The 14,918-nt window shown below is 32.8% G+C and overlaps 1 long non-coding RNA gene across 1 annotated transcript; it reads left to right on the top strand.

Annotated features, from left to right (window-relative positions):
- The first annotated feature begins 13,359 nt into the window (after positions 1 to 13,359).
- Positions 13,360 to 14,067, top strand: LOC134691663 (uncharacterized). Its single transcript, XR_010102173.1, has 2 exons — positions 13,360 to 13,466; positions 13,696 to 14,067. It is a non-coding gene; the product is annotated as an uncharacterized LOC134691663 (long non-coding RNA).
- The last annotated feature ends 851 nt before the right edge of the window (positions 14,068 to 14,918 follow it).

Below are 14,918 nucleotides of genomic sequence, written 5' to 3'. Positions count from 1 at the left end.
ATTTAATTTAAATCTGATTAGGAAAAGTATCAGACATTATTGAAGTAGAGTGGTTATCATCTTGATAACGTCCTCATACCGGTAACTTAAACATTTTGTTCTTTGATGAGTATATAAGAACTATTGATTTTGACTATTTATAACGAATTGGTGTCACGATATCACAGTAGCATGGATTCGAATCCCGCCAAGGGAAGAACCAAAAATTTGCGAAAGCAAATTTACAGATCTAACATTGTTGGGTTGATGTTTAGACGAGTTGTATATACATTATGTACACAGCCATGTATCACCATCATTGATGGCGATCCGATGAATACATCTGTTGTAGAGTTGTCACTGACTCAGACGTACTTATATATATATATACTGATATTATTAGATCTGTTCGATACAGAACATTTGTATTTCTCATTTACTAGACGGGAAGTCGTTACTGTTTTTAATGACCAATCCAGAATTTTATCTGATCAAATTTAAAGTTATTGGTGAACTTAAGCACTTTGATTTGTTTTGCTTCATTCTAAAATTACAATGTTGAGCAGCAAAATGCACTCCTTCAGAATGCACTTTACTAGTTTTCTGGTGACTAGACTGTACCCCTTTGATCTGCTGATTTACTGTCAATTTAATTTTGAATATCCTAAAGTATAGACAGCATTTAATTGAAATATGTTTTCATCAACAAAGTATGAAAATTTAAATATGCTAGAAACAACTTTACATCACGGGGAAACCCAAATAAACAGAATGTAACTACATGTATACGTACACAATACTCGTATGCGTCACATAAATATTTTCAGAACTTTCGACCCTTAATGCTCTTCAATTTCGTTTTTAATTTGGCTTTTTAACTTTGTTTAATTCGAGCATCAATGAAAGGTCTTTTGCAGTCCAAACGAGGGTCTGGCATACACAATTATAAGCCTACTATCTTTGATGAACTGTTTCCAATCGGCATGAAACCAAGACTTCAGATCAATCATATTGAAATAAGGTGGACTTTACAGCGAACATAAATCAGCGAAAACAAAACTAAATTTAGTTCACTACATCATGAGGACAACTCTAAACCAGTAGGGATGATATAAAGATTTTTTTGTTTTTGAAAAGATTAGACCGTTGGTTTTCCAGTTTGAATTGATGTACATTAGACCTTTTTTTACCATTTTAAGCGTTTTGTTCAGTGTGGGTCAATGCTCCGTTTTAAATGCCTTTCTTTGACCTGAATTGTTTGCGTAATACTAACTACGACTTGGATGGAGAATTGTCTCATTTGCTCTCATACAACATCGTCGGATTTTAGTTGTGAATAAGTCATTACCTCGCTTTGTTTGTTTATTCTCTTTTTATTTTTCCTGATAGTTGTATATGTATCTAATGTCGCTTATATTAATATAATTTCAGCAAATTGAGAGAACTCACTATAGTAGTACTTCTTTTATACATTTGCAACATTTTTAATAGATGAACATTAACTCTCTAACTAATTTTTTGCGTTTGCCTGTTTTAGCACACACATACAACACGAACGTAATAAAAAAAATCAGTCGGTATATATATATATATAAATTGCTTTCCATTATCAACTTGACATTTTATTGTAAAGCTGGATTGCAGAAAACAGATAAGAACAATACATAAAAAATGTACCGCGTTGTATGACTCATTACATAACATGAATATAGAGAAGATGCTTCTTTTCTTTAAAATGAAAACAAAATGTCAATGTGTAATTCAAACGAGGAAATGTGCATGTCAAATAAACACTATCATCATTTTATTGATGAATACATTTTTAACGCATACTAGTACCACAATAAAATTTTAAAAGACTACCGGCACCAAAATCGTGTGCATGTAATATCTAAATGGAATCCCACTCTATAAAATATAATAGAAATGTAAAATTATTCTTGTTTATTGGTTTTGGCATGCTAAAGTGTTGTTGATATGCTTTTCTGCATTTATTGCAGATATAAAACTTCCCCTGTTTATTTCAATGTTTACATTTTATAGGTTTTATACATGAAATGTTCATCCCAATAAATGAATTGATGGTTATTATTACTGCAAGCTGCCGTCATCTTTGACAAAAATATTGCATTAATGTTATTTACTTCGTAATGGCGTCCGTAAAACAGCTGTAACATCAATTTGCCGAAGTTACATGTACGGACACCATTTACAATGAAAAATCATTCATTTGCTTTTAATGTAAGTTTGTCAAAACATAAATTAGATACCAAGGTCATTAAAAAACATAGACAAAAAGATAAACAAAATTATGCCAAAGAGAAAAAAAACGTATCAATACAGTCAAATGAACACCATACAGAAAGCTCGGTCTATAGATATAGGAAGATGTGGTATGAGTGCCAATGAGACAGCTCTCTATCCAAATTACAATTCATAAAAGTAAACCATTATAGGTCCATGTACGGCCTTCATCACGAAACCTTGTCTCACACCGAACAACAAGCTATAAAGTCTTTTTTGAGAAACGTATCAATACAGTCAACTGAACACCATACAGAAAACTCGGTCTAGTCTATTTTTCAGAAACATATTTTAGTAAGTTCACTCCTTGTCTTCTACGGTAGGGAAAACAGACAAAATAAACGTCAAAACGAGAAAAAGGACGAAATAGCAGTCGGATTTTATGTCCTTCATTTGGTTTCCTTACACAGATAACAAGGTTAACTAGATACACGTATGTTGCAAGGGTGAGAACACTCGTAAACGCTGTATTGAGGCGCGTGTTTTCGAGAGCAAAATTGTTAAGCTAGCGAGATAATTACAAATAACGTTAAGGAAAACACGGCGAACCTACTTTTTTTTAACTAAAGAATACTATCTTAAGTTATAGTCGTGTCTCAATGGAAAGAGAGAAGGTTTTTTTAGAGTAGATGTTCCTTTATTTTGGATGAGCAATGCTTCGATTGTTCAACTGGACCCGCGCACTTTTTTTTCTTGGTTTGGACCCTTTAAAAAATGACTGGATCTGAACCTGAGTCTTACTAATTTATTTAATTCTAGGAAGGTTTTGTTAAATAATAATCATCCTACAGAAGTCTGTTTTTAACAAAAGACCATTATTGTCGCCTAAAGAAAATAATTATTTTCAATCTCTACCACTATCAATCGACAGACAACGCCAAGATCAACTACCGGAAGTCTTGTCGACCAATCATCTCAACGGTTTCCAAAGTGTGCTAATCATATAAGAATTATAATGTCATTCACACATACTGTTATTTGATTGTAATCATTTTGATGACTTTATCTCGAAATGAATAATTGAATCCTATTAAGACTATAAGTGCTCTACAAAACTAAATATAGACTTGAATTAATATTTACGGAAACGATAGACGACGGTGCCTATTATAGAAAATACTTGATAACTGTTGCATACGTAGTGGTTAGTTCACGTTGATTACATAAGTAAATCGTATGTTAAGCGTTTTTATTTTTAGTTTATTCTATTGAAAACTGAACCTACAACAAAAACTTGAAAAATTGATAAATTAGGTTATTTTGGAGGATGTCGATCGTACCGTACAAGTTATTTAAATTTACGAGGAAAATGACGAGCTTTTTTTATGGTGGATAAAAGCGGTAAAAAGGATAGATCAAGCAAGAAAAGGGTGAATTGAAAGACTTTATTTCGAAAATGAGTCATCCGTGTCACCCTCTCCTTTTTCAATTGATTCAAATTCTTATTATTCCAGAAGATCATGATGTTACGTCATAACATTTTTAATCTAACAAGGTATCAAATGTGTAAAAAGAATACAATTCGGAAATTCTTCAAGGTCAATTATTCGACAAAACTGGATTTTAGTACCTGTTCTGATAATAGTTATGGCACGCTTTTTGAATGAGGGGTATTAGGGGAGAAAGTTGAAACGTGATAAAGATAAGTAAATAGTTGGGATGATGGAAATGTGGACAGAAAGTTATAACGTGGAATGTAGGTGGTAAACTGTGGGATATTTGGAAAACGAAATTGGAAGTGGGATAAAATTCCCAAAAAACAACTATAAGAAAATGAGAACCCCGTTTCACTGATCCTATTTCCAAATTGGTACCAATTATACTTTGCTGGACTATAATATCTTCTATTCTAGGCGGTAAAGTGCTTTTTATTAAAACACATTTTCTCTGCTATTTTTCAATCTAGTTTTAAAACATCCGTAATTAAGAATATATATCTGACAAAACACAGTTCTATTTTGTTATTTCAAAATATGTGCAGCAATATGTGCCGATAAAAGTCTTTTTTTTTTTTTTATGTCCAGTCTTTCACGAAAGGTTTGTTTACTGATTTGTATAGTTTGTTCTTATACTTGAGCTGAAACTGCAATTTCCATTGTTATAGGTTTGGCATCGCGCAAAGATATTGAAGGTCGAAATAAATGCTAACGATCAACCTCAGTCCTGTAAGTAAGTGAATTCGGTTTGTTGTTGAAGATGAATTTGTATTTCTACGTCATTTGGTCTATGGATAATTGTCTCAATGGCAATCATAACAAATTTTGTGAATGTTGTATAGTATTTCGTTTATTGTTTTGTGCATAAATCAGGCAGTTAGTTTTCTTAGTGTAAATTATTTTCATTTTACCATGTCAGGGTATGGCATATGGGTTGTGATCAGTGTTGAAGGACTGCAGTGATCTTTAGTTATTCATTTGTACGCATTTGGATTCTGATGGAGAACTGTCTCATCGGCAATCATGTTATATTTCCTATTTTGCAAATTCGGAATTTCAAAATATATCTATAACATCTTACGCAATTCTCCTTCAACTCAATCAACTGAGTTTTCTCCCTTTCATTTGCTGTTTGGTAGAGAAATGAATCTACCTTTTGACACTTCTGTTACACCCAAACAGAATTTGTCATCAGATGCCAAGCTTCAAATGGAAGAAGTTCTATCAAATCTAAAGATCACACAAGATCTTGCCACTAAAAATATGTTAGAAAAACAGTTAAAATCTAAAGAGCGATACGACCGAAATTCAAAAATTCCACAATTTAAAGTAAGGGATTTAGTTTTACTTCGGCAACATGTGGTTCCCGTCGGTCGCTCACCGAAATTGGTAGATAAGTACAAAGGGCCTTATTACATAACTGAGTTGGGACCAAATTACACTTACAAATTAAGAATTTGCAGCACTAATAAAGAGGTAAAATCGATGATCAATGCAAAAGAAATAATCCTTTACAAGGATCCAAGAGATCATCAGGTGCAACCCAATGATGTGGTACAAAATGAAGCTAATGATGCTGATAGGGTAGATCAGCATGATAAAAGGTGATGAGAATGTGCCTCAAGCACAAAATAGGGAGAATGAAACCACTGATGGTAATGATGATCAGGTAGAAGATCATCAGTTTTATAAAGCGGAAAAACTTTTGAAGTGAAAGCGCTTACAAGGTAGACGACATTTCCTTGTAAAATGGGCGGACGGCTCAAAACCCACATGGGAACCAGAGGAATATGTTTCAGAACATTTAATCAGAGTATATTTCAGCACACATACACATACAGGAGCTAAACGAAAGAGAAAAACAAGCATACGGCAAAACTACTCACACAAAACTATTAAAGTATTATTCATTCATTGAAATAAGAGAAAATACATAACTAAAGCACATTAGCATATACACATTTTTTTCTTTTGCACCAGTGCTGAAGTCTTTGAATTGTTTTTATAGTGTTATTCTCGAGACTATATATTTTAGGAACTTTAGATTGTTTTCAAAAACCATAAATTATTTATTCAAAATTGTGGTGTTTTGTTACCCTTGACAGATTTGTATCTGTTGTTTAATAGTGCTAAGAGTATGCGCATGCTCATATAACAACTCATCACACATTTTTATTTTCATTTTTTATATGTTAAAGTTAAAAGACACTTAGACACTTTTCACTGATGACAGTTTTTTTTTATGGTGTTAATATTTTCTTTAATGAAACAGACTGAAAGCCAAAGCATAAAGAGAAAGTGCACACGCAAAATGAACAGTGTTTTTGCGAAGAGTTACTGTTATGATATTGTAATGATTATGTTTATTTATGTTGGCCTAATTTGTGTTGAATGGCCTGATAGTTGTTTACCAAATTATTATATAACTGTGCAGTTTAGGAATCACTGGAACAATCACAGAATGATTGGAACTTTCTAGAATGATCCTTATAAAAGATGCGTAATTTAAACTTCTACGTTATTCCAGAAACTTCCGTTGTAACTTTCCAGGATTTTCCACAATGTTCCATTATAGAGTGTTCTAGAACTTTCCATGACAACACTATATATACAGACACTAAAGTTAAACTCTCATAATTAAACTTGGACATAGACAGTGATAGACATTAGTATTCACAGCACTTGGATTGACACTTTTATTCTACAAACAACATCATACTAGATTGTGACCTTAGTAGTGAACATAATATTCAGATTGGATTCCGAAAGATTTCCGGATACAGATAAAAGATTGGACTCATATATTGACAGTTAAGTTAACAGTAATATTTGTATAATACCTTTTGTAAACTTTTGTATAATAAATATTGTTAAATTTAAGTATTGATTTGTGTCTTTTGTTGGCTACAATTTAAAGGCGATTTCTGGCCGTAACAGAAATTGGGGGCTCGTCCGGGAGACTGAACATATTTTATTCAAAATTTGTTTAATATTTTTATTAAAACTAGCCAACAAAATTCTACAAAATGGCATTTGATGCTGGTAAATTTTTGAAAACGCCAGACCTGGAGAGTTTTGATAATTTAAAGAAAGAGGAACTAGTGTTGCTTGCTAAACAACTGAAATTAGTTTTTAAAGTATCTATGAGAAAACAAATTATAAAAAATTTGGTTATAGACAAATTAGTTGACGAAGAAATTTTAGGTGAAGAGGCTCTTGGTCTTAAGGTTGAAAATGTTGACGCCTTTAAGTTAAAACAGCTTGAATTAGAACATGAACTTAAATTAAAGGAAATGGAAATGAAGGAGATGGAGAAAAGAAAAGAAGATGAATTTAAATTAAAACAGGCAGAACTGGAAATGAAGGAAAGGTTAGAAATAGAGAAAAAAGAAAAAGAAGATGAATTTAGATTAAAAGAACTTGAAATGAGGGAAAGGCTAGAGATGGAGAAACTGAAAATTGAAATGGTCAAAGAAGAAAGCAACACTAAAGTTCACTCCAAATCAGATTATTTTGATGCAGCAAAAGACATACGTTTGGTTCCAAAATTTTGTGAAAAAACAGTTGATAAATATTTTCCACAGTTTGAGAAAATTGCTAACAATTTGAAATGGCCTATGCCGTATTGGACTACGATGCTGCAAAGTGTTTTTGAGGGTAAGGCAGCTGAAATATACTCCGCACTTCCATCAGAAAAAAGTTCTGATTATGACACTGTGAAACAGGAAGTTACGAAAGCCTATGAGCTAGTACCAGAAGCATATAGACAGAAATTTAGATCTTATAAAAAGTTTGATTCGCAAACCTATGTGGAATTTGCTCGGGAAAAAGAAGATCTATTTGATAAATGGCTTACTTCAAAGAAAAACAAATAACAATTTTGATCACCTAAGACAATTGATGTTATTAGAAGAGTTCAAACAATGTGTTCATTCAGAATTAAAAACACATTTAGACGACAAAACTGTTGAGTCAATACATGATGCAGCTGTTATATCAGATAATTATACTCTTTCACATAAAAGAAGTTTCAAGGGTCAAAATTATAATACTTCCAGTGGAAATTACAAAAATCAAAGCACTGAGCATACTGATAGTAAGCCTGTTCCACAGAATAAGAGTCAGTCCAGTTATAATATGTCTAGTTCAAAATTTGATACTTTTGAGAAGAAGTCACTGACTTGTGCTTATTGTAAGAAGATTGGTCACCTGATGGCTGATTGTTTTAGACTCCAGAAGAAGAATGAACGAGATATTAAGCCAAAGACCAGTGCTTGTACGACACCTTATATTACCAGTACATTGGAATGTCCTGCGCGTCAGGCTTTTAAGTCCAGTTTTTGTGATTACATGGAGGAATATAAACCCTTTATGTCTGATGGGTTTGTTTCTATTGTTGATGATACCACTCTTCAGCCTATTAAGATTTTACGGGACACTGGAGCTTCTCAGTCTTTATTGTTAGAAGGTGTGTTGCCTTTGTCCGAGAAGACTTCTGTTGGTGCCTCCATTTTGTTACAAGGTGTAGAGTTGGGTTGTATAGATGTTCCTCTCCATCGTATTTATCTGAAGTCAGATTTGATAACTGGACCAGTTGTTGTAGGTGTTCGTCCTAATCTCCCTGTTGAGGGTGTTACATTATTGCTAGGAAATGATCTAGCTAGGAACAAAGTGGTTGCTGAACCAATTGTTACCAGTGAACCGGTGGTGGATGTTAAATCACCTGAAGATGATGCTGAATTGTATCCAGCTTGTGTTGTTACTAGGGCGATGGCTAGAAAACAACAAAATGAGAATTTGCAAGAAGACAAATTTGATTACATGGACCTTTCTGACACTTTTATAGCTGACATTGAAGGTCCTGGTAGCTCAGAAAAGGCCATTACAAAACCACCTAGTGTTAACAAGAATGTTATTATGCCATGGCCAGACGTTAACAGCCATTCATTAGACCGAGAAAATTTATCTGAAGAACAACATAAAGACCCTGATGTTCTTCAGCTCAGCCAGAGAGCTCAACCACAGGAGGAAGCAGACAAAGTGGCTGAATGCTATTACCATCAGGACGGCATTTTAATGAGAAAGTGGAGGCCTCCTGATGCTACCCCAGAGGAGGAATGGAGAGTGGTGTACCAAGTGGTGGTGCCTAAAGTTTATAGGCAAGAAATTATTGGTCTTGCCCATGACACCCCCTTGGCTGGACACTTAGGTATAAGGAAGACTTGCCTAAAAATATTGCAACATTTCTACTGGCCCAGACTTAGAAACGATGTTGCAGAATACTGCAAATCATGCCATATATGCCAGGTTGTTGGTAAGCCTAACCAGAAAATACCACCAGCACCTCTTCTGCCTATTCCAGCCTTTGACAAACCTTTCAGCAGAGTTCTAATTGACTGCGTTGGACCTTTACCAAAGACCAAGACTGGAAATGCATATTTATTGACAATCATGTGTACATCTACTCGCTTTCCTGAAGCTATTCCGCTCAGAAATATCAAGACAACTACTATCGTCAAAGCTTTGATCAAATTTTTCACATTAGTAGGACTTCCTAAGTCTATACAGTCCGACCAGGGATCAAATTTCATGTCAGGTTTATTTCAACAAGTCGTATACCAGTTAGGGATTGCTCAATACAGATCAAGTGCTTATCATCCAGAATCTCAAGGTGCCTTAGAACGTTTTCATCAAACATTGAAGAACATGATTAGAACTTTTTGTCTTCAATTTGACAGAAACTGGGATGATGGAGTTCACTTTCTACTTTTTGCAGTCCGAGAGGCTGTTCAAGAATCCCTTGGATTTAGTCCCTTTGAGTTGGTATTTGGTCATACTGTAAGGGGACCGTTAAAATTGATTAAGGAAAAGTGGCTTACTGAACATACTGACTTGAATCTTTTAGACTATGTATCTAGATTTAAAGAAAAATTGTTTACTGCTTGTCAAATTGCTCAGAAAAACTTAAAAAATGTACAGAACAAGATGAAAATATGGTATGATAAAGATGCCAGGGACAGAGTTTTTGAGCCTGGTGATAAGGTACTTGTATTTTTGCCAGCCCCTGGACATCCTTTGCAGGCTAAATATTGTGGTCCTTATACAATAGAGAGTAAAATTAATGATTTGAATTATATTGTAAAAACTCCAGGTCGGCGCAAACAAAATAGAGTGTGTCATATTAATATGTTAAAACCATATTTTGAGCGTACTAATGTACTATGTGATAGTAAACCAGTTGCCACTTTAGGCATGGTTAAATTTGAGAACAATCATGACAAACCAGATGTAATTGAACCAACTTTTAGTTGTAAAACTATGGAAGAGACAGTTAGATTGAAAAATTCAGAAATTTTGTCAAATTTAGATTCAAAACTTGCACATCTGTCTTTTGATCGTAGAGAAGAAATAAAAACTTTGGTATTTTCTTCCAAAAATCTTTTTCCAGATGTGCCTAACAAAACAACTGCTGTTTGTCATGATGTTGATGTAGGAGATGCTTCTCCAATTAAGCAACATCCTTACCGGCTCAATCCACTCAAACTTGAAGTTATGAGAAAAGAAATTAAATATATGCTTGACAATGATATTATTGAGCCGAGTAACAGTGAATGGAGCTCTCCTTGTCTCCTTGTGCCAAAACCAGATAAAACCTTTCGTTTCGTGACTGATTTCAGAAAAGTAAATTCAGTCTCAAAATCTGATTCCTATCCGATTCCAAGGATAGACGATTGTATTGACAATATTGGTCAAGCAAAATTTGTGAGCAAATTTGATTTATTGAAAGGTTATTGGCAAGTTCCATTGACACAGAGAGCTCGTGAAATATCAGCTTGTGTTACACCAGATGGCTTATTTCAATATACTGTAATGCCGTTTGGCATGAAAAGTGCTCCAGCTACATTTCAAAGAATGATCAATAATGTTATAAAAGATTTAGACTGTTGTTATGCTTATATTGATGATCTAATTGTATGTAGTGATAGCTGGGAACAGCATTTAACACATTTGTATGACACTTTTGATAGATTGTCAAAATCAAATTTGACTGTTAATCTTGGTAAAAGTGAATTTTGTCAGGCCACTGTTGATTATTTAGGGCATACAGTTGGCCAAGGTCAAGTAAAACCTATAATGGCTAAAGTGGAAGCTATTTCCAAATTTCCTCCTCCTACAAATAGAAAACAACTTATGAGATATTTAGGCATGATTGGATTTTACAGGAAATTTTGTTCAAATTTTGCTACTGTTGTTCAACCATTGACTCATCTTTTACGAAAAGACTCTAAATTTATCTGGAGTGAAAATTGTCAAAACGCTTTTGAAAATAGCAAATCACTTTTAATTAATAGTCCAGTTCTGATTACTCCAGACTTTGAAAAACAATTTAAACTTGCCGTTGATGCAAGCGATGTAGGAATAGGAGTTGTTTTATATCAAGAGACAGATGATAATGTTGAAAAACCTATATCATATTTTTCTAAGAAATTAGATAAACATCAGAAAAATTATTCAACTATTGAAAAAGAGTGTTTTGCAATGTTGTCAGCACTTCAACATTTTGATGTATATTTGAATCCCACTGTATATCCTATTCTTGTTTATACTGATCATAATCCTCTCACCTTCATGCATAAAATGAGAAACAAGAATCAGAGGTTGACTAGGTGGAGTTTATTGTTACAGGAATATGATGTAATTGTAAAACATATTAAGGGTAAAGATAATGTAATAGCTGATGCTTTATCTAGAGCTTATTAAATCACTTTGTATATATTATGTATTTTTGTTCATATTATAATAATTCATGATAAGTTTTTGTTACACTAAAACTTCTTTTAAGGGGGGAGGTGTTATGATATTGTAATGATTATGTTTATTTATGTTGGCCTAATTTGTGTTGAATGGCCTGATAGTTGTTTACCAAATTATTATATAACTGTGCAGTTTAGGAATCACTGGAACAATCACAGAATGATTGGAACTTTCTAGAATGATCCTTATAAAAGATGCGTAATTTAAACTTCTACGTTATTCCAGAAACTTCCGTTGTAACTTTCCAGGATTTTCCACAATGTTCCATTATAGAGTGTTCTAGAACTTTCCATGACAACACTATATATACAGACACTAAAGTTAAACTCTCATAATTAAACTTGGACATAGACAGTGATAGACATTAGTATTCACAGCACTTGGATTGACACTTTTATTCTACAAACAACATCATACTAGATTGTGACCTTAGTAGTGAACATGATATTCAGATTGGATTCCGAAAGATTTCCGGATACAGATAAAAGATTGGACTCATATATTGACAGTTAAGTTAACAGTAATATTTGTATAATACCTTTTGTAAACTTTTGTATAATAAATATTGTTAAATTTAAGTATTGATTTGTGTCTTTTGTTGGCTACAATTTAAAGGCGATTTCTGGCAGAGTCATGACTAATGTTGATTCATACGTTTTTTTAATTCATTTGTATATAATATGATAATTTTCTTTTATTTTTGTGGTTCAAAAGCAAGATTATTTACTGCAACACTTGTTATTTTACAGTGCAAAAGAGAGCAACACGTGCGTTTGTACCTTCTTTTATTTTTGCAAGCCGCGACGGCTTTTCCTTCCGAGACATTGGTTCTATAATTTTGAGCAAGTTTATGAAAACAACGCTAATATTCAACTGACTATTTTATTTTGGTTAAGTTTAGTTGATATTTTTTTTTCTAGCAAACCACATGTAGAACCAAATTCAAATTTGTTATCACAAAAATTCCGTGGATAGTACATGTGTTACAGTACCAGTCCTTATTCTGCCTCTGTGTCCATCCTATTTTACTATTAAACCACACTGTATTTATATCATTGTATTTACAAAACTTAGTAAATTGTCAAATTGTCAGATTTCACGTAATACATGTCTATAATCTGCAGAGTATGAGTTTTTAGAATATCTTATATATATTGGCTTGAATTCAGCAAACTCACATATTTTTTCTCGAACTAAATGGCATTTATTCAGCACCTATTAATGTGGCTCAATGGGCATACTACCTTACACAACAATAGCAGAAAACTATAGAACATTTTATTTGTGACAATGTATATATGTTTAATGAGTGTATATAGAATTGATTAACATGATTTTCTAATCTTATATGTTTATATTTGTAGTTGATGTTATGTGGCTTTGGGGTCAAAGCCAATTAAGGCAGAGGGGAGATGTTATAGATATATTTTGAAATTCCGAATTTGCAAAATAGGAAATATAACAGCTTTGCAAGCTTTCTTTTATTAAGTATTTTATTTTTTATTCTCAAAATGAATTTGTAAAAAATGGACAATTAAGAAGAAAATAGATTTTACAGAGGTTTGACAAATATTGATAATTATTCATTCATTAATTATACATGCTATATTTTGAATAAAAGAAAGAGTGTAGGCAATTAGGCCTATTGTCAAAATTACATAGGTTGTCGCAACATAGGTATACGAAAATCAATAATTTAGATTAAAGTGCCAGCTTGGTTGACAAGACAAAATTGAGTGACCAATTAAAATGTTGTGGTCAGTTATGAAATTTTGTAACGGGAATTTTCATTGGTAAAACGAAGGAAACCTGGGATCTCTAAGCACGTGAGCAACGACCTTTTTAAGCTTGTGGTTTGGGCTATTCGTCAGTTGCCATGAGATCTCAGTTGTAATAAAATATAGTTATTTTGGAATTCTTCGTTTTTACCAGGTAATTCATATTTAATATTTTAAAGCATTCTTTTTATGAAAATTACATTTCACATTTACTTTTGATTAAGTTTTATTTATTTTGTTCTATTTATTTAAAATTAGCGTTTTTAGTTTATTACATTACGATTAAATAGATGATTTTTTAAGTGAAATATACAGTAAACATAAATTCCGTAAATGTTATTTATTTCATTAATTTTCATTATTACATGCATATTTGTTTACAGGAGATTTGTGAATTCGACACATAATTTATTCGTAGTAAAGTTTAATTCTGTTATTTGGTTATATTTAATATTCAACGAAGTTTAGAGAAATCTTTGTTTGTCACTTTGATTTACCTTGACAACGCAACAGAACACAAAGAAAATATTTGTTGTTATATGTATATTGAAATCGTACCGATGCAGGATTTATCTCCAGAACAGAAATATTTGCGTATTACGTAATAGCAAGAAACATTTAATATATTACAGCTGGACATTATCTACGTATGATGAACTATAAATATTGTGAAATATATTGTATGCATTTATTTGAAATTGTATTATACAGTTGCCATGAGATCTCAGTTGTAATAAAATATAGTTATTTTGGAATTCTTCGTTTTTACCAGGCCAGCTAAAGTCCAGACGACATAGGCTGAAAGTCAAGTACGACAATCATACCAAATCATCTTATTTTTCATACTGTATTTCGTTTATTATGTTGCTCTTATATCAGGTGGTTAGTTTTAGCGTTGTTTTTATTTTCCAATTTCGGTGCACTCCATATTTGGCTATGTGATATTAGTTGTGTTCATTGTTGAAGACTGTGAGGTGATCTAAAAGTGTGAACTTCTATGTCATTTGGTCTTTTCTTGAGAGTTGTCTCATCAGTAATCATACCTCATTTTTTTTTTTTTTTTTTTTATTCTCCGTTCATCAGGCGGTTAGTTTTTTTTTCGTTTGGATTGTTTTCATTCACTTTGTCATGTCGGGACGCTGGATAGCTTGTTATGCGATATGGGTTTTGATCATTGCTGAAGGCTGTGTGTTGAGCCAGTAATTCGGTACTGGCATGAAAATACGGATTTTTTTGTGTTGTTAAAATTTGCTGTTACAAAATATAAGAAATTATTATAAATTAAGGAATGTATCTCCCTCATGCAAAGCTCTGATTCCTTTCACGGATTTGGCTATACTTTTTGGACCTTTTGGATTATAGCTCTTTTATATAAGCTTTGGATTTCAAATATTTTGGCCACGAGCATCGCTGAAGAGACATTTATTGTTGAAATGCGCATCTGGTGCTAGAAAATTGGTACCGTTAATTTTATTATATTGGCCTATATTTGAATACTTCTTTGTCATTTTGACTCTGGTGGGGAATTGTCTCATTGGCAATCATACCAAATCTTCTTATTTCATTTTTGTATTTCGTTTATTGTATTGTTCATAAATCAGGCGGT

The sequence above is a fragment of the Mytilus trossulus genome, chromosome 11 (assembly GCF_036588685.1).
Source record: "Mytilus trossulus isolate FHL-02 chromosome 11, PNRI_Mtr1.1.1.hap1, whole genome shotgun sequence".
NCBI classification, from domain to species: domain Eukaryota; kingdom Metazoa; phylum Mollusca; class Bivalvia; order Mytilida; family Mytilidae; genus Mytilus; species Mytilus trossulus.
The sequence above is the reverse complement of the archived record's forward strand: the minus strand, read 5'-3'. Positions and strand labels throughout refer to the sequence as shown.